The sequence below is a fragment of the Plectropomus leopardus genome, chromosome 11 (assembly GCF_026936395.1).
Source record: "Plectropomus leopardus strain MGB_pleo_1.0 chromosome 11, ASM2693639v1, whole genome shotgun sequence".
Lineage (NCBI taxonomy): Eukaryota > Metazoa > Chordata > Actinopteri > Perciformes > Serranidae > Plectropomus > Plectropomus leopardus.
The window spans coordinates 16,436,791-16,458,227 of record NC_142186.1 but is presented as its reverse complement, the minus strand read 5'-3'; the positions used below and the strand labels follow the sequence as shown (position 1 = coordinate 16,458,227).

Sequence of the window (21,437 nt, the reverse complement as noted above, 5' to 3'; positions counted from 1 at the left end):
ATGAAAGTCCATCCATCAATCCATTCCTGCACTGTACTCTCTTATCCTGCAGCATATCCCTGCACACACTGGACTAGAGGCAGAAGTAGAGTAACGTTAAAGGGACAGTTCATCCCAAAATGAAAAATACATATTTCTCCTGTTACCAGTCTGGATCGTTTTGGTGTGAGTTGCAGAGGATTGGAGATATCGGCTGTAGAAATGTCTGCCTTCTCTCACATATAATGGAACTAGATGGCACATGACTTATTGTGTTAAAAATGCAAAAAAAAAAAAAAAAAAACATTTGAAAAACTCAACAGCAATGTCTCATTCCAGAAACCATGACCCGGTTACTCAAGGTAATCTACAGACCTTGTTGTGAGCAGTTTCAGGTAGGAACTATTTTCTCTCTACCAAACTATACCCGCAAACTATATCATTGCCCAGAAGGAACCATGCATCTACTGTTAGCTCACCTTGCACCACTGAACTAGCAAATATTACAGCTCAGCGAAGGAGGACGCCATTAACATTTACATCTTGTGCTGTCATGAGCACGAGCCTCTTGTCCATGACTTAGATGCATGCTTCCTCCTGCGTGGTGTTACACTTGGTGGGTATTCTTTGGTAGAAAGAAAATAGTTCTTACGTGAAACTACTCACAACAAAGTCTGTCGATTATCTTGAGTAACCATGAATCCCATGAATGAGGTTACATCCTTAACGTACAGTTACATAATAAAAGGACTGTTTTGGAGGTTAGGTTCAGGCAATAGTTGTTACTGTTGTTAGATTTAGGAAAATAAACATGGTGAGGAACTGCCTTAAAATGACTCAACGTTAACATGGTTATGAATGTGGGTGAAAGTCTGGTGTTTTGTGACCGATCCACCATGACTACCTGCTCTGTTACCGCAGAGGACCAGTTCCTTGTTAACTCCCGTCCGTGCATTGGTCACGTGATCACAGCCTTTCAAAATAGGGATATTCATGAATTTGGGTGCATTCATTTTTTGTAGAAAAACATGCAAATAATTTTTGAGAAAAGCCCAGAAAGAGACATTGCTGTTGAGTTTTTCAAATGTATTTTTTTTGGGGGGGGGGGGCTTTATGTCAGACAAATCAGCTTCAGCTACTAAATATTCAACAATTCATTTTGTTTTTCCAGTGCAACAGAGGCATTCGTGTGATAGTAAACAAGCTAGCGGCGCTCACAAATGCAAATGTGCAACAACATGTTTTGCTGACACTAATCAACAAAAACCAGAGACTGTGTTGTATTAAGTCGCTGTGAGCTGTAAATGTACTACTTCGAAGCAGGAGAGGGATGATAATGTTATCTTGGAGGCTATGGTGCAGAGTCTCTCTTCCTCTGTTCCGCTACATCGTGCCCGCTGCAGCCTCTACCAAAGAGTATCGGGACAGTCAAGAGCACTCACTCTGCAGCAGAGTCTGGGGACCAAAGCATCCCCAGAAGCACATTGCACAGCAGACTGAAAAACAAACTTGGAGCTATCTCAGTCGACTGAGGGGTCTCTGACTGATGATTTGAATCTCCAACTTTCAAGGAGCAGCCTTAGCGCTTTGAGCTCCATGAGTGGCATCCAGTTCCATAATATCTGTGAGAAGGCAGACAACACTCTGCAACTAACTCACAACAAAGCAATCTAGATTGATGAGTAGCACCACAGGAAATAAAAAAATGTATCATTCATTTTGGGGGAATTGACCCTTTATATTAATTGGATATGATGAATTTGATATGAATCAGGATTAACAGTCATAACCAAGACAAACACTTAGACTTTGAAAAGCATGGCATGTTTTGGGGAGGACAGAGAATGCTGTGGGAAGCTCTTCCTCAGTCTGAGGTGTTACAGTGAATCCTATTATGTAATCCTCCTGTCCTCAACAACCTCAAATAGTCAGCAGTCCCAGTGTTTGCACCCAGGTAGTCCCCCACCTCCTCCCTTTTTTTCCCCCTGCTTTGCACCGTCAGCACAGCACAAAGGAGCAACCCCAGCCTAGTCACTGCACACTTTGATTTTTCATCAACGCTCTGCAACTCTAATATGCTTAATGGCACTGCGCTTGCCCTCTTGAGGACCTGTGTCTTACCCCAATGTCAGCTGATTGACAGGTTGCCGAGCCAGTGAAGAGGCTAGGGGGAGAGAAGGGAGGTTTGGGTATAGGATGGGCACATAGGGCTTCTTGTGCATATCTGGTTCCAGGGTGAATGTAATATTTCACTCTGACACCCGCATCCATAGGGGGACCGGGAGCTGTGCGGCTGGTAGCATGTGACCAGCTGATATAGAGGGTTCAGCTCCTTTGACTCCTCGTCTCCTTGGTCTCTCTGTCTTTGTCTCACCAAGCTGTGGCGGTGTGTATGTAGCTATCTGAGAAGCTGATCAGGATTCGTTGAGAGTACAGCAGCCGGCACAGCGGGGCTAGGTTCCCACTCACTGCCCCTGAGTAGGGTGTCCATTACTGTGGGAGTGCCTAAATTACACAGAAGAAGGAGATCAGGAGAAACCCTAGTGTGTTTCGGAGACGGAGGAGGGGGGCTGCAGGGTGTAGAGTGGAGAAATCAATTTGTCTCTGAACGAAAAGAGGATGAGACACACGTGTTGTTGCAGGCATTAAAAAAAGCCCTGTGTGTGATTACATGATTTTACAATTGTCTTTATGACAAACGGTGTAACAAGACTGTAAATCTTGAGTGAACTTCTTGAGCTTAATTCCATGGGAGTGTGAGAGCATAATGTTTCTTTGTTAGTCTGTGAGATGGATGGTGTCTCCGGTCTTGTGAGTGCGAGCTGTCCCTGTTGCTAAGCCCGCAACAGTCATCCTTTCAGTGGTTGTAGTTGTGTGTTTTGGGCTTGCATGATTGGTCATGTTGTCAGCAGCATTACAGATACACAAGTCATAGGTTGGATGGCACACTCAATGGCTATTGAGTGGATGTGAAAGGGCAACATTTTCTTCTTTTGTTGTTCAAATGCAGCCGCAGAACTCAAGAAGCTGAAGTTCACTTTGCAGAGAGTATCAGTGTTTCATCCCATCAGTCTGTGTAATGCACTGTTTATTGCTTTTCTGTGTAACTACAGTGAGATCAGATCATCCTCAGTGCAGTTTTTCATGGTGAACATTGTGCTTCATTGTAGTCTGCCAAGTCTTTGCTACTTTAGTCTGTGTATCATCAAACAAGCCTGCACACTGTATAAAGATATTCTAACATGCTATCCCTCTAAAGCCAAACAAGGCCTTTAATCTGGGGGTGAAATTTATTCAGATATTTATTTCTACCCTCTATCTAATGTCACTGACACATCCCCTGACTTTCCATCTAGTACCATCCTGAGATTTACCTTTTTCATTTTAAGTAAAATATCTTGACAACTATGGGATGGATTGCCCTAAGATTTGCGGAGGATCTAGTGCCATTATCGGGTCAAAGTTTCAATTTTGCCATACTTTGGATGATGGCCAAATATCTGCAAAAGTAATGAGCTGGAATTTGTGTTAGTGCTAATTCGCTAATGTTAGCATGCCAACAGGCTAAACCAAGATGGTAAATATTACCTGCTAAATATTAGCATGTTAGCATTTTCATTGGATGTAGCCACAATGACCTCACCAGGCCTCCAAGAAAGCTGTTCAGCCTTGCAGCAAATTTTTCCCAGTGGCCGCTCACAGTATTGCAGCGAAAAAATCCCCTTGGGCTCAGAAAGCATTTTCCCCATAGACCACCATTATAAATGAAATGTTTCTGTTTATATTATAAGTTTTTGAGCCATAGTATTTTCATATTTGTAAAACTCTTCTCGGGCTAAGAAAAGATATTTAAAAATCTGTGACCTCATCACAATTTAAAGTCTATGAAGCGAGCGGGAACATCAGTTGGCAGCATACTGTGTCTAGGTATCAATAAAATCTATTAACGCATAAAGATATATATATTCCCCTGACCAGGGAGTGCTCTCACTTGATCGGAAACAGTCCTGATGTATGCTTCCTTTGCTCCTTAAACACGAAACCTCAGCCAGTGAGCTTTCTCCTTTCTCTACCTCCTTCCCTTGTTGCATTTGTTCAGATGCTGGTAAAGTTTGATGGTATGCATGGTTTTTGTTTTCTTCAATTTGTAGCCAAACTGTTTCAACAATGAAAGTTATCCTACTTGCCAGTCCCCAGATTAGATTTTCTTGGTTTTTAGATTACATTTCTGCTCTCACTGCTCTCATCTTGCTGTTTGTTATTTGGGTTCAGGCTTATGACCGCCTCATCTTCTATTCAAATATGCCATTAGCACACTCTGTTCTTCCATAAGTAATGTTGTTAGTCCGTCGGTTGTAGGTTTTGCTGTAGTACCTGGCCTGCTTGCTGTAGCTGTTTGATCCCTTTATCTCTGCACTGGTAACATTAAAACCGCAGAATTCTATAAATGTCATGATTTTGAACAGAGAATTCAGACTGTGTATTGTTTTGCTGTGTTTTTAGTCATTTTTATAGCTAATGCTTCATTACATTTGCAATAATTAACTCAGAATATTTAAACATTTATTGAGAACACCTATTGATCATTTATTTGGATTCAACTATTCTGTTCTGCGAGTATTGTTTTCTCAAAACTGTCCAGGACACTTTGATTGAATTGAAAACCTTGATTGTGTTGCTGCTGTCCACAAAAAGTCAGCTGAAAAGCTTGTTAACCACATACACCATCCAGGTTTCCCTTGTTGGTCAGCTCTATAGTAAACTAATAAACTTCTAGTGAGTTGTTGGTTCCATTGGTTTCACTAATCACTGAATGTATCGTCAGTGTTTTTAGAGACTGTTTATTGTGAAGGAAATATAGAGGAATCTTAACATGAAAAAACATCATGAACAAACTGTCCTCCGACCTCAAAATATTAATACTTTGGCAAACATCAGTGTGGTTTCAGTTAGCTTGTATATCAGCAAAGCCATCAGACATCAGGCGCTATGTATAAACACTTGACTGTATGATGTATGAAAATTGAGTTAGTCATATCAAACAGCAGCCTGTACACTTTTACAGTGTTTGATGGTTAAAAGGGAAAGAGAAAGAGAAATACTTAATATCTTTTTGGATAAACATACAAATTCTTTTATGAATCTGGCGATTTCTGCTGTGTTTTGACTGAGAGCCATGAAGAAATGTGCAGCTGAATCATCTGTGCTGACCACAAAGGTAGTGAACTCAAAGCATGGAGACTAAAGAAATCCCATCCTAAAATTGAAACAGTATTGGAAAATTGTGGGATCCATAAAAGGATGTTTCTGTCCCAAATATTTCCAAGATTCAAATGCATATCCACAAAGAAACCCTATTTTTTTTATCATGAAATAAATGTTTAAAGAGATTGTGGTAAAATTAGGTAATTTCAGGTTAGAGCAATATTTAAGTAATAGGCAAATGGTTTTTACCTTTTAAAACCTGACAAAATTGGTCTGATTCTATTAAAAACATGAGGAAAATGCAACAAATACATGGCACCAAAAAAGGCGAAAATGACTAAAATCCTCCTTTTTTAAAAAAAAAAGGTTAGGTAATTTTCTTGTCACCATTCACTAATTTCTTGCAATTTGTGGGATGTTTTTTTGCCAAATTGGTATTGCCCCCCCCCCCCCATACTGGTATCATCCAGACAATGCCAATTAGAGCTATTTCCTTTAATTGCCAATTTGCTTCATCATAAGACTGATTGACCCGATTCAGCAGTCCTGAGGTGAGCAAACCTGAGTTTACACTGAGATATCTAGTAGCCTAGCATGACAGAAAGCTCTTACAGTAAACATTCTCAGTGGGGAAGCTATCACTGAGGTAACATGATGATCTAATGTGTGTATACCCACACAGAGAAGCGAGTGACGCCTGGCTCAGGGCATGTTCAGAGACAGAACTTTAACATGTATTGGATGACAAATTGGCCGTACATAACCGGGCAAGAACTAATAGGAAATCAATGTATCCAGCCACCTATACTACATCAATACAGTGTCTCACTTTCTTGCCATAAGAGTGCTCATCTCGCTGTCTTTCGCTCTCTTTTTTCTTCTGTGTCTCTGCAGTGTGCTTCTTTGAAAGCCACAGCATCTCTATTTTAAGGACGTCTTTGTTTCTCTGCTTTATATTCAAATGATCAGGCTCACAAGCAGGAGGATGCTCTGAGGACGAGCGGCTTGGTGTGGAGAGGAGGGGAAGAAAGGGAGAGTTGGCGAGCCGGCTTTCAGAGTCAGGTTTCTCCTAACTAGATCTTTATGAGGTGATGACAGCTGGAGGAATGCGCCGGTAATTCCCCTAACGCAGGGTCACATGACCTTCGGGGCTCGTTTACCTTCCAGAGCAATTTGAATGGTCGGGGTTGATCAAGGAGGGAGAAAATGTTCCATCTATAATGTGTGTGTCATGTACTGTATATGATCTGATCTCATTTATAAGCGGAGTGCAGGAATACGGGTTTGCTACCCTGGCACCAGCCCAGGCTGTGTGTGGCCTCCCCTCGCGGCCAGACTAGACTGCACCTCCCAGCAACAATGAGTAGAGCCAGTGACACATTTCTGTCTGCTAACACAAACTGGGCCAGCTGGTTTGCAGTGGGGTGGACCATGTTTGACTCACAGTGCCGACTAAACAAGGTGTTCTCTGTTTTTTGAATATTGGAATATTTTTTTGTCAAAGCAAATGAATTCTTTGTGCTGTAACTCTAACTTCCTTGTAGTCTTGGTAAAAACATTGGACGCCAGTATGTTTGCTTGTCCCTGCTGCTTTGTTACCAAGCAGCGTGCAGGTATTGGCACTCATCTTGACGCCTTAATCCTTCTCGACCTTGTGTTTACAGTACAGTAAGGCCTTGGTTCTTTAGCGCTCTGTTGTTGACAACTGTTACTGTAAAGATAAGATAAGACAGTGAAAATACCATGATGGTTTAACATGTGCGGTGAGAAACAAGCTGAAAGAACACATTTTTGAAATTCACAAACTGTAAAAAATACTAATACGTAACTTTGAAGCTACTTAAAAGGTCGCTTCAGTCAAATAATTAAAAAATGCTGATTTTTTTTTGGTTTATGTATGCAGAAAGGTTTGCTTGTACTTGCCCAGGTTTTGAGATATCGGTCTCAGAGATTTTACACCTCAGCCTCAGTGTAATAGAGATAAATGGAATTTTGTTTGTGGTGCTCAAAGCATTGACAAGTTGCATTAAAAAAAATCTTTTTTCAGAAACAGTTTTTTCATTATTTTTTGTGGGACAGTGTTTCTTTGGAAACATTGTACCCAGGTCTCTTCCCAGGTAGCCCCAGTGAGTACGCATCTCTGTCAACTCTGTTAGCACCACTAACTGTTACCACTAGGAGGGGGGATTTGCAGCTCAAAATTGAGCCACTTCCTCACAGAGTGACCTGTGGGTAGACCAGAGGGTGGGAACAATGTTTCCACAGCAAGGTTGTTGGGTCGGGATGGAAGTAGTCATCATAGGCATAATCACTAAAATCTGGACCAATTATGCCATAAACTTTTTGCAGAACAAGACACGACTGGAGAAAATATGTTCTGGTGCAACTTAGCCAACACTTTAAGGGTGCATTCAGAGGAAGTACTCTGAACATTAGCATTCAGAGGTTTGGAAGGATTAAGATTGGTTATGAGCAGCAAAAGTCATAGACCAGATCCCTCTTTGGTTGATGTCCATAATAATTTTAGATAAATATAAAAACCTATATATGCACACAGTAAGCACCTATCAGTGCAGTTTATGGTTGACATATTTTCTGTATATTCAGCATTTTCATTTCCACATGCACACAAACACACACACACACACACACACACACACACACACACACACACACACACACACACACACAGGGTTTACTAAGAGACTGTTTTAGCTGCACTTGATTGTCATGTGTGATTGATGAGCTTTCTCAATCGGCCCTGGAGCTGCAGTCTTAAGACTTAGAGGCTGCACACGGTGCACACATTTGATAGCCTTTTATAAGATTGTCTCACCTGGCAGGTAAGAGTCACTACTGTAGGTCGGAGCCCTGTACTGAGAAGACAAAATGACCATGAACAAGAATTCCCTCGCTGTCTTTGTGTCTCTGCATCTCTCCTACGCATTTGCAAATGACGTTTTTGTCCTCTATCTTTTTATTCTCTGTCTCGCACTCTTTCCATCTCTCCTCTTAACACATGCGCTCACACACACGCACCTCCACTTTCTGGGAAACAAACACATAAACAGACGGGTTATGGCACATGGAGTTTGTATATGTGCGTTGGGTTTGAAGGGCAGCTGACGAGACGTTGATGCGTCAGGAGAGCCTCTGTTGACAGGCCACTAATGCAGCGTGGCACTGGGCAGAATGGGCAGCGGGGGCACGCAGCGGAGGAGAGAGAGTAAACTGTAAACCGACACTTAGGCTGAATGGAGTTGTTTGTCACTGTGGGTAGCAATTACTTGGACTGGCCTGGCTTTGAGTAAACTCCCTGATCAGAAGGGTGAACTCTCTACCAGGCCGGGAGAGAGAGAGAGAGAGGCGGGAACGCGGGCCGTGTTGATACATTCTGCGGTTTGGTCGTCATGTTTGAACACACTCAGGCTGAGCTTCCACCTGTTGACACTTTCTGTGTCCATGTTTGTGCAGGCAGCGCTGAAAGCACCAGCAGCTCCAACTTAACAGCTCGAGCGAGCATAGTCACAGGTTACTGAGATGTGCAGATAAGGCATGGCGCCAGGCCATGCACAGTGCTACCTGCTGCAGCTTCACACAGGATGCAGTACAGCAGCTGCAGAAAGAGGAACTAGCACAGGTTTTCCCATCAGTGGGGAGGAATCCACACAGATGACTTCATCGAAAAATAGATAAGCTCAGTGAAAACAAAAATAAAACTGCACTGAAAAGACTCCTGTTGTGAAATGAAAAATGATTGCACAAGTGTATAGACAGCTGTTGAGGAAGATTTTAATTCTGGAAAATCACTCAATAAATAGTAAAAATCTCTAACTCTAACCCTTTGAAACCTGGAAAACTTTACGTTTCATGTGCTGCGTTTGGACAATTTTTATGAGTGCTTAAACCTTTGAGCCTATAGCAAATTGGTTTGATTTTTTCCCCAAACCATGGGAAAAGGCAATGAGCAAGGCTTGGTAAGAAATGTTCCACAAACTGCAAAAAATTAATTGATTCAGAAAATAATTTTTAAAAAGCTAGGGAAAAATGTCTTTGGAAGAAAGACAAAAGCTTTTCTTTAACTTTATTTTTCTTTCTTTTTCTTTTAACAAATTTTAGGTAATTTTCTTCATAAATTTTTGCTCATTTTTGTGTCATTTCATTGCTTAATGCCCTCTTCCTATGTTTCTAAATCATGGCAATTTGCTCAGGTTTCAAAGGGTTAATCTGTCACAAAAAGACTGAGGTCAAGCTTTATATTTGACCCCTCTCCAACCACCTTAACTGAAGATGTTCACCTTATTGCAGCCTCAGCCTGTCCTTTTCAGTTGCTCCGTGACTTGAGAAAGAAAATATAAAGCAGCCGACTGTGAACGACGGGTACAATAAGCTGCGTGGGAGAATTTGCACTGTGATCTTGACATCCACGCATCGCTGAAACTTGTGGGCGCAGGGAGGACAGCTTTTGAAAATGTCAGTTCCTCTTTCTATATTTATCTGCTCACCCCACTCCTCTCATGCTTTGTCACTCTTTTATTTCATTTGCACACTGCTCGTGCTGTGTTTTGATTGTTTGGTGTCCAAAGGCAGATGATGTTTCTTAAACAGACACTCTGTATCTGTTTCACTTCTTTTACAGTAACTCCAGCCCTGCAGTCTGTTTGTTCACTGTTGCTGTCCCTAATGTATTTGTTTCATGTCAGAGGGCTGTTTGTCTTTGAGGCAGTGAATTAAAACTAATGTTCAGAAAACACTAATACTGTATAAACCATAATAGCTGAGTTTACACTGCCGTCGCAAATTGCTAATGATATATCAGCTCTCCATTCATGGTATCACTTACCAATCAGGGACTTTACTCCGGGCCAGGCTACTTTCCATAATCACTACCCGCAGCAACCCTGGAGACATGATTTCCTGGTAGCTTTCCTCATAATATACATGAAGTTTACTTTGCTGCACATAAAGACAGTGGCGCTTATTAATGCTTCAGTGCCATGGAAAAGGAAAAGATAATGAGAGTGTCTTGCAAGGCTGAAATTGAGAACTAAATAGAGGGGAAATGGCTGCATTGAGGGAATTTTGCATTTCTGTGTGTCTCACAGAGAAGAGAGGCAGAGAAAGTCCTCAAGACAAAAAGAGTTACAGTGAAACAGAGGGTGGTCAGTCCTCCAGTGTTTCACAGGATCAGATATCACATCTGCTGAGGATACATATCGATTGGCATTAACAAAAGACTAGAACGCTCGACTCCATTAACAGGCCTGTTGGCCTAAGACCACTCTCCACTAGCTGCATTATATTTATATATCTGTTTAAGTTAAAATGGATGAATGTATATTTGAGTTAGGGTTGTATGATGATATCAGTACATCATCGGTATCGGCATTGACATCCCTTCGGTCACATCAGTAGCATGACTAAGCCATCATAGGGATCATGTTGGAACCTGTATCGAAAACATTTGGATATTCCTCCAGCTTGATATATGGCATTAGTTGCTCACTTGTCTGCTCAGTAACACTCACTCATTAGTGTCCTAAGAGTATTTGTTGCAACTTTATTAAACTGAAACTCTGCTGGCTATATGTTGGTAGAAAAAAACTAAAGTTAAACTTCACGTCAAGTTAGATGTATTTAGATATTATGTTGTTACTTTTTCAAGTTGTGGGTGAGAATGAAGTGATGATACAGCTAAATTTACCCGAGTAATGTATTGGATTTAGTGGTTTGACATGCCAGAAGACTCGGCCCAGTTGGGTAGATGGACGACTTTTTTGACCCCAGTTTTTCCCCCAAAGCAATACAAACAGGTAAAGCAATACTTTGCCACAGTGGCTTTACTACACTAGGTGGGCTCCCTCTTTAAATGGGTTTTGTTTCTGTCATAATACCACAGTCTCATGGACAGACCGGGGTCAGTTTACTGGAAGACCACACGTCTGAAATAATCTGCCCTCAGAACAGAGAGAACCCTCTCTGAATACTCCCATATTTGCCTGTCTTACTGCCTCTGTCTGCAGTTTATGGGATGAAAGTCCAAAAATATGTCATCTGTATGGTCGTCTGTAAATGCACAAACCGCTCATTTGGTCTAAATTATAGTCTGTGGCTGCTCCAAAACAACATGGAGTTTCTTGTAAAGCATGATGTGTGCATTTTAGGTGTTGCTTGCCTCTGCATTATATTGTATAGGTAGAGTGCGTGCCATATATGTGATACTGCCTCACGTGATCATACCACAGGGGAGCCCTTGTTTCCATTTACTGTAAATGAGAACAGCTTTGCATAATGGGAGCCTGACTTGCTTGGGGCTGGTGGGTAACATATGGTTACCATTTCTTATAACATCATGAAAGCTTGCTTTCACACCTTCATGATCATTGCACTTCCCATTTTGATCCCAGCCTTCAAATTTGTTATCTTCTCTGCTGTCACATGCAGGACTGAAATAAGTATTTCAGCAATATAAAGAAGGACCTCACATAAAACTAGGCTGTCTTTGCAGTAAAAAGATGCAAATACTTTTCAAATTAATGTTACATGACCAGAGAAAGCAGAGAAAAAGGGGTGCTTTTGCTCAAAAGGTAGAAAACCTATAACTAACAGAATGCTACGCTCCTGCTGGCAGGATTAGAGGCCGACAGCTTATCGGCCAGGCCAATTATTGCAGCTGATATTTGCTGATTATCTGTATCGGCATTTTATTTTAATGATAGTGGTCGCTGATCGCTGATAAAATTAATGAATTAAAAAGTGCAAAGAAAGTGTCAGCATGGGAGGAACTTTTACTTTGTAGAACCTCAGGGACTTTATAAAAACTTGACTTTATAAAAAAAAAGTTGCTGGGAACTTGCTGTATTTGATGTTGAAGGTTTCAGTTTTGATTAAACATTTGCAAAGGCATTTTAACAAAGTTTTGTGATGGAGTTTCGGTATATTCCAAATCCTGAATTTTGACAGAAAGATTTTCGTTTTTATTGTAAATGCATATTGGTTCAAAATATTGGTTATCAGTCTCATTAACTACTAATGATGAGTTTCTGTATCTGCCCTGAAAAACCAATAAAAACCAATATTGGTCAAGGGCAGCGGTAAGATGGAGGAAAGTCTACCACAGTTCATGTAGACATACTACCCACATTATCATGATACAAAGCTGGTTAAAAATCAGCTAAGTATCCCTTTAATACCTCTCAGCTCTCTCTAGTTCCTCACCAGACTGTGTGTCTGCAGGCCGGTCCCTGGCTTCGCTAATCGTTACGTCTGTGTAGAGCAACTTTCCTGTCAATCATCGCCACAGTGGCAGTTTTGTTCCCGGGCCTCTGCCTCCCTCCCAACCTTCCCGTCAGAACCCCTCAGTCTGAGGAACAGAGGACAAAGGGATGACGGATGGGTGAAGGTCCCTCACAGGGAAGTACAGTATAGAAGGTGCGTGCTGTAAAGGGTGACAATGAGCACATTCAGGCTGACACAATACAGTGCCTCGGCCCAGCAAAGCCAGCAGCCTGTGAGAGTAGCCCAGCATCAGGCCAGCACAGTCTCCTACAGCAGTGAGCCAGCAGCCGCACGGAGCCAGGGGTAATCACCAAGTCCTGAACAACACTGCTATTGACTGGGACCAAATAAAATAAGAGAGGAAACACAGAGCAGAGTCGGAAGAATATGGGGACATATAGCACAGGAACAGAGGAGAGCGAATCAATTTGACAAAGAGAGCAAATGAGTAGGTGTGCGCTTATGAGGTTGAAAAGACAAACAAAAAAGAAATTGTTCAATTGGAGAGGGGGAGAAACGTATTTTCCTTTTGACACGCCCCGTCATCTGGCCGTGAGTCCCACCAGGCCACCACGTGTCGCTGGCCTGTGAGGATCCATGTTCCCTCTGCCCGCCTTCTGATCAGCAGCCCAACCATCCGCTCATTCTGTGCGCCGGCTCGTCGCTGTGTGAGTGTGTTTATTTTAGAGCGTGTGACTCACACTTCCTGTGCTCTGCCAGTGAGGCAAAGCTCTATGGAACAGCAGGACCTCCGTTCATTCTCAATTCCTCCCTTTCTCTTTCTGTTTCTCTCTCTCTCGTGTTGCACCGCTGATAGGCCCAGCCCGAGTTCTGCGTAATGCGGGGGCTTGCTTGAATGGATGCCACTCTGGAATTCATTTACAGATGCAGCACAGTGGCTGAAACTAGAAGATTTTACATAAATGAGACATGTTCATGTAGGCAGAAGGTTTGTCACCGAGGAAGAAGAGGCTGCTGTGTTTTTCTTTTTATCACCCACTACAACAGTCACATAACTTGCTTACTCCTGCTGATAAGGAGATGATAATTGCAAGGAATCGCCCTCAGGGTTCTGTGTGTCAGGGGAAAACCCTGTGCAAGTCCTGTTTGTAATCTTATCGGCAGCGTGCCACCACGGTGTGCCAACTAATCCTAACGAGTAAATCTGTATGTTTTTGTTTCCTGGCTCATTGTGTATTTTGGGTGCAATAAGACACAATTGATGTCACAACTATGGTTTTAGGGAGGACGGTGTGTTTTTCTGGAGATCTTACTCATGCTATGGGAATATGAGTCACTTTGAATTTCTTCTTGCTGCTGCGTCTTCCTCCTCCTCCTCCCCTTACATTTGTACAGTGGAAACATTCATTTACTGTCTTCCCCTCTCCCTCACCCATCATCACTCTTTTTTGCCTCACCCCATTACAACCCCCCCCCCTCTCTCTCTCTCCCTGCAACACACCCACTCAAACAGTCATATCCGCTCTCACTCTCTGGCTCTCCCTGCTTGTCTCACAGTGCCTGTGAAGCGTCTCTGAGGGGGAAGACCAGACTGCTCTGTCAGGTAATCTAACCTCTCTCTCTCTCTCTCTCTCTCTCTCTCTCTTTCTCACTCTCTCTTTCTGCACCCGCCTCTCCTCACTCTCTGTCTTCTCTCTCTGTCTTGCACTCTTATTTAAATCCATGTCCCCATCTCTTCTCAGTCTTTCTCCTTCTGTTTCCCTCCTTATCATTCCTTTACTCCTCAGCTATGGCAAATGAGTTACTTAGTAATTGCAGCTGCAGCTGTGTATGTACATTTGATGGTTCTGTCATTGTAAATTTGTCATTTGACACTTTACTATCAAGCAACTTAGCACCCAGAGGTGTAGTTGAAACCTGGAATGACATCAGTTTTTTTGTGCTGCCTTCAGACGCCTTTCACGTGCATTTAAACCTTTGAAACTTGGGCATTTTGGTTTTATTTCTTTTAAAACATGGCTGAAATGGCAACTTGGCAAGAGATACCCCACAAATTGCAAGAAATTAGGAAAAGATGACCTGAAAATTAGTTTTAAAAAAGAGAGAAGGAAATTGTTAGATGGTAATATATATATATATATATATATATATATATATATATATATATATATATATATATATATATATATATATATAGACAAGCAGGAGTACAATATTATAAATATTGTTCTTGAGACATTTTCCCCTTTTAAAGAAAAGAGATTATAACTATTATTGAATAAAAGCACACACAGTCCCTTTTTTAACCTTTTTTATTTTTCCCTTTTTTTGTGCTAAATTTCAGGTAATTTTCTTGTTATTCATAACTTGTAAGTTCTTCCTGTGTTTTTGAAAGAAATCAGGTTTTAAACGGTCAAAGGATTTCATTTTTGGAATGTCAAAGTTTTTCAAAGGGTGTGAACTGTATGGACATTATGATATGAGGGTTCAAATTTTTGGTTGTATGGAAAGAATAATTGAATGTCTGTTGTGCAGAGGGATCCTTCCTCTGTCGATTTTGCCTGAGGTTTCTCCCTTTTTTCCTGAAAGTCTGGAAGTTTTGCGGATCGAGGTTAGAGTTCCTCTTCAGCGAGAGTTAAAGCCCCTCTGAGACAAACTTTGGACCCTATGATTTGCAATGACAAACTAAGTGACAACAAAAAGATAATTTCCATCCGTGAAGGTCCTGGCCACAAAAACAAATAAAATGACGGAAAAACCAGACAACCTGCAATTTAGCCCAAGTTGCGGTCAGTTTGTTTTTACAGTTGATTGTGTCACCAAAAGGACCTGATTTTTTCCGCTGCCAGGGGTGTTTTTAAAACTCTTCTCCCGCCATGGAGGTGTGCATTACCAGGCTCTGCCACTCATGTTTGATTTAAAGGCCGGTATTGACCTGCAGTTCACTGGCTTGTGTTTAATCAAAGTGAACACTGTGATGGCTGCAAACTGCCAGTCCTATCAAAGCCCTGCGAAATCCTCCTCTACACCCTCTCGCCTCAGAGGTGCAGCGCTCCCGATGCATCCCGCACGGAGCTGAGAGAGAGTGAGTGAGAGCTCTGGTATGTGTTGTTTTTGTTCAGACGGCGTCCTCTTTAGCGAGAGGCTTCCACTGACAGCAGAGATATCCCTGGGTGACTGTGAGATCTGGCCTCTGAGGATTTTACACTCTATTTGGTGTCTGTCTTCAGGGTTTCTTTTTCAATAATTTACTATCAAACCAAAGTGTTTCTTCCTCTCTGATTGGTTTGTGTGGATTTGTAGTTTGATCGACAACTCTGTTTTTGGTGGCGGCGGCAGGGGAAAGACGGCAGCAGTGGAAAGTTCTCAGAGAGAACTTTCCATTTACCTTACCACTTAAAAAACGCAGCAGAGCCTCATGTACAGTATTAAATGTTATATCGCGTCATTGACATTATGACCCTTGCGGCTCAAGCTGTCGCAGACAGTGTCGCGCGTATTGTGTGATGTCAACCCGTCGTCACTCAGAGCTGGTTAGATGTCAAGGGTCATGCCAGCTTGTCAATGCATGCCAAGGCCGAGCGTTTCCCCTCCTTACTTCCTGCTGCCAGTGTGCGTCTGTAGTCAGAAAGGATGCTGGGAGATAAATTTAGACCTCTAGCTCCCTCTCCATCTGCCGTTGCTCAGAGTAGGCTGGTTTCCATGGGAACCTGCACCAGGCTACCGCCAGTAAGAGAGAATGGGGAGAGAGAGATGTGTGTGTTTGTGTGTATGTTTGTGTGTGAGTGTGTTTGGAGGGCTAAGACAGCAGATTTTTTAAAAAGCACTTTAGAGGGTTTATCTGTTCTCAGGGCACAAGGTAATTTAATGTTTAGCCCATATTTTTTATCCGTCATCATTACCAGCTGCATGAATGCGTCTCAGTATTGATGAGGAAATGAACACAAACTCGGCTGTATTTTCTCCTGTGCATGATAATGAAGTTTTAACTGTAAAACTGCTGCAAAGCTCCTGCGCTACTTATTGAGCAGGAGTTGGGCGAAATTTTTGTTTGCTGAGATGATGGAAGGAGACGTGTGTGTGTGTGTGTGTGTGTGTGTGTGTGTGTGTGTGTGTGTGTGTGTGTGTGTGTGTGTGTGTGTGTGTGTGTGTGTGTGTGTTTGTGCGTGCGTGCATGTGAGTGTGTCAGGGCTCCCTCAGGTACCTGCATCACTGCCTGTTTCTGCTGACAAAGCCCCTTTTCACAGACTCACACACACACACACACTCCTCACTCATTCTCATCTCTTTGTGGACCAGTCGTTAATCACATTTTAGGGAAAGACACCAGAAAGTAGTTCACACAACAATTCCGCCATGATACTGTTCTGTGAAGTGTCATGCAGTGGGTCATGACAGACTGGAGGCGGGGTGAAATGCTCCTGCACTCATAGTTTGTCATTCTGCAAACTAATATTAGCTTTGTGGTTTTGATTCGACATCGCCAAACAAAACAACCTAACACCGTTTAACAGCTGCATCAGTGGCTTCCTGCTCACACCTCAGCCTAAGAATAGAACAGAACGCCCTTACCTCACCCTCATTGATAAGATTAGACAAATTTACACAACCTGTTTTTTTTTTTTCAGGGGTCATATCATTGTCAATTGATTTCCCCGAGAACCTTCTAAAACCTGGATCAACCTCAGTTCCCTTTAGCTACGTTCAGACACTTTTCATAGGCATCTGAACCTTTGAAACCACAGCAAATTGGTTTGATTTCTTTCAAAAATATGGCTAAAAATGCAATGTGCATCTTGGCAAGAAATGCCATGCAAATTGCAAGAAATAAGGAAAAGCTGACAAGAAATTCAACTGGAAAAAAAGACAGAAAGGCGAGAGAGGGAGAAAATTATTAGAAAAAAGTAAAACGGGAAACTAATTATAATTATGGATTTACTGTTAATTACTTTTCCATTTTTTAGCTCATTTCTTAATTATTTTCGTTTTTTATACCATTCTTCTTTTCTTTTTTTGACTATTTATCAGGTAATTTTCAAGTAACTTTTGAATAATTTCTGGCTAATTTGGGGTAATTTCTTGTTGAGGTACTTGTTTACGTTTTTGAAAGACAGTAAGCTAATTTACTCAGGTTACAGGGGGTTAAAGTGTTGTATGCAAAAGGCACCTTTGATAGAAGGTCATCTGTATGAACCCTTCCTCATCCAACAGGAGGGTGACCATGATAGGTCACCCCAGGGCACTGCAGCTGATTGGCTGGTCAGATGTGTCAGAGGAGATTCAGGCCTGCCGTGTGTCTTTGGCCCTGGGAAGAGGAGTCCTGTACACTGTATGTGCGCTGTAGTGTGTGTGTGTGTGTGTGTGTGTGTGTGTGTGTGTGTGTGTGTGTGTGTGTGTGTGTGTGTGTTTTGGCTTAATGTAGGCTAGACTCTGGCTTTCCTTCTTCCTGGCAAGGCCCTGACTGTGTGTTTCCCCGCTCAGAGCTGGCAGTCTAGACTGCCATGAATAATGTAAGCAATGCTCTCCCCAACCTTAAAAACCTTCTAATCGGCCTGTTTAAGGGCTGCATCAACAGCTACGCCAGAGATCATTAAACTTACACTCTGATAACCGACTACATGAGCAAAGACATTTATTACAGGAGGGTGGAGGAAGACAATTTGTCTTGCTCTTTGTGCTTTTCTTCCTGCTCAATCTTTCTATTTTCTTTTTACAGCATCATCCTTCTTCTTCCTCACATCCAGACCCACTTTTTACCCCACTCTTTTATCTAGTTGTTAATAGGGCAGCTGCAGTATGATATTGGGGAAAAAATGACATTGCAATATTTTCTTTTTCTGCAATATGAAAAAATACAGGAATGACTTTAATTGGATTATTTGTGTGGTTTCATCGGGCAGTGCATCTGCATAGAGAATAAAGTTGATAATAATTAAAACTAACTTTTTACTCAAAAGACTTTTCTGAGGGCGAGGACAGGGAAATTAGGTAGTTTAACCCTTTGAAACTTTGATCAACACCAATTTCTTGTGTTATGTTCGGATGCCTTTCATAAGAATTAATACTTTTAAACCCTGAGTAAATTGGTTGGATTTCTTTTGAAAACATGGCTAAAAAGGCAATAAGCAACTTGGCAAGAGATGCCCTGCAAATCGTATGAATATCGCCTCGACAGGTGGTGGTCACTGAGTGCCTGCATTTGCTCATGTGTGACTGTGGCCTTGAGGCCAAGAAACACCAAACATCAGAGAACTAGCAGCAACAAAAGCTCCTTGCTGTGTTGCCTCCCGTTGCCATTTCTTGACCAAAAAGGTGCACATGATCACACCAAATAAATGGCCAACCACCATACGTTCTGCACCTACGTGAGAGGAAATTTCCCTCCATACCATCAGACAGCAGTTATCTGTATTCATCCTTTAAAACCGAAAGACCGCTGTGAGGCTAGTTAGCACGTTTTAAAACAATCTAATTCTGAAAGAACAACAACGTTTCTCCTAAAGAGCTTAGTGGCAGAAGAAAAGCAATCTTACCTTATATAACAAGTTTTATTTGACCTCACTCCCACTCGACTTTAGCCCTTTGTTTACAATTTTCACTTCCTTTTGTCCCCTCGTGTGCTGAGCTGAACGGCCAATCACAGTGATTCAATTCACCAACGTGCTCCATGGCCGCTGCTGCCAATTCAACATGCTGAATCAGCGGAAAAAAAAGACGACAAGAGTCAACAAGGTCCAATGGTGAGGGACATACTGCGGTGACAAGGGCGGCTCACGCTCACCGTTAGCCCAGCATTGGCAGACAGCCGACCATTGGTTGTGTGGCGACTGTTACGCAAGCACACATCCCACTGTCCATGCCGAAATTACATATCGTGCAGCCCATATTTTTAATGTCATTTAATTTTGTAAGACTGTGTGTGAAACCACTGTCTTCAGTCAGGATCTGATTTATAACACCTTTGCCAGCTCCAGTCCCTCCTGATCTAACTGGCCCACATGTAACTCCAAAGAGTAACATGCTTCTTCAGCTCAGCAGCTTGAGACAGAAAAGGCCGCCACCTCCATACAAAAGTCTTCCTGTACAGCTGAAGAGGTGGAAGACAAACAAATGAAAAGAGAGAAGTGAATTATAATTGGTGTTGATTCGGTTTGTTATGCTGCCTAATTGCTGTGTGTTGATGGTAAAGTCTACTGTAATCAAAGCGCTGGTCTGCTTGGAGAAACTCATACTGAACAGATGATCGGCCCTCAGCAGATGTGGAGATGGAGCCGAGAATCTGTCAAGTTGTTTCCAAGAGAAAGACTGATTCTCTTTTTTTCTCTCACTGTAAACTGGCTCTAATGAAGGCTGACTGTGCAGAGTGGGTTTTTTTAGACATATGGAGAGAGCAAAAGTGTGGCTCATTAAAAAAAAAAAACTGTCAGTGCTGCCTTGCCACCGCTGGCACCTTGAGCTGCAGTCCTCTGCTGGGCCTGTTTACTCAGCCTCTGGATCACTGATTCAGTCTTTTCTCTCTTCCGCACCTCTTCTCACTTCATCTTTCTTACTCCTGCTTCATATGCATATCTCTAATATTACAGAACATCTACACACTTTCTATCTCACCTCGTTTCATTCTGTTTCTGCATTTGCTCTGTATCACTACCAGTCCCTTGTTATCTCCTCTCCTGGTATACTCTATGCTGTCAGAGGTGCACACTGTCTACACCATCACAGAGATCTACAGCTGTGAGGAGAACACACATGGCGTCCTCTTTCAGTGATCTCCAGGGTCTGACAGAGTTGAGGGGGTCGCAAGTAGAGTCAATGTCTTGGGTGATGATTGATACTCTGGATGAGCCTGTGCCGGGACTGTCAGCAGTCGAGCATGACTGCTCGGGGAAAATGTTATGATTTGCTCCATCCATTCCCAGAATGTGTTTTGATTGGCCGCGTTACAAGAATCCCATGTCTACAGTTGAGACTCAGTGCCGGATTTGTAGTAAGTGGGGAATATTACAGAACATACATCTTGATAAAAGAGGAGATTTTGTCACACCCGCAAGTCTCCACGAGCTCTCTAGGTGTGTGTGAGTGGGAAATATTACAATAGATCTGTCTTGATAAAAGTTTGCACAGTTTTACAGCAAGCTTCATAACAAGGAGCCACTCTTGGCCCCTCATGAACACTGCACCCTAGTGGCTGTAAAGCAGCAGAGTTTTAGGGGCGTAGGCTGAAACACAGATGCTGTCAAGTCCCTTTATTCACCAGAAAACAGCCACCCCACCATTTGCCCCCTTTAGCTTTAGTGCCAGATCAGATAAGCATAGGCTGTATTTCCAACATTTGTTTTGACTCCTTGCCCTGACACTGTGGTCTCCTCTGTTGGTGCCTGTCCTGTGGATGCTGCCTGACTGGCCCTTAGCTGCTCTAACTCCTTCAGAGCAGGCCAGCAGTGGGTCAGATTTGAATCAGATGTGTCTTGATTTGAAGGGACTTTTACCTCTTAAACTCTACTGGACCACTCACTGGCTCCTGTGTTTCAGCCAAACGTTGCTCAAATCCATTTAACCGATGTTTTTAATGTGGTTGCCTTCAATTGTGTTGGTGAGGCAGTAAGGAAACCTAATTTTGAATTCATTTTAAAATCTACTGGATATCCCAAACTTTCCAAAGCTGGAAAATTGTGAATTTCCTCGAAAATGTTGGTAAAATGTTTATAAATCCTACAATTTATTGTGAAAATCAATGTTTTTAGAGATTAAAACTATCAAAACATTTATCATTTTTACTGTTTTCAGAACAAACCAACATTTTTGCAGAACCAAAGTCATTGCAACAGCTACTTGTATACACATAAAATATATTTTTTAACAAGTTATGTTGCTCCAAAATATTCTGTGAATATAATACTTTCAGACAAAATACCTTTTTGAGAAGCATAGTTTGCTGTAGATAAGCAGCAGTTGTAATTTTAGTTTTAAAATATTGTTGGCTTGTACCAGAAAATGATTATATGTTTTGCTATCAT

At 42.1% G+C, this 21,437-nt stretch overlaps 1 protein-coding gene across 2 annotated transcripts in view; it reads left to right on the top strand.

Moving 5' to 3' along the window:
• Positions 1–21,437, top strand: part of hivep3b (HIVEP zinc finger 3b) — a 50,851-nt gene that overhangs the window by 11,462 nt on the left and 17,952 nt on the right. Inside the window, exon 2 of one of the 2 annotated variants that reach the window (XM_042489588.2) lies at positions 13,981–14,026. The exons of the other annotated variant lie outside the window; for it this stretch is intronic. The gene's annotated coding sequence lies outside the window, so the exon portion shown is untranslated. The remainder of the gene's footprint in view (positions 1–13,980; positions 14,027–21,437) is intronic. 2 annotated transcript variants of the gene reach the window in all.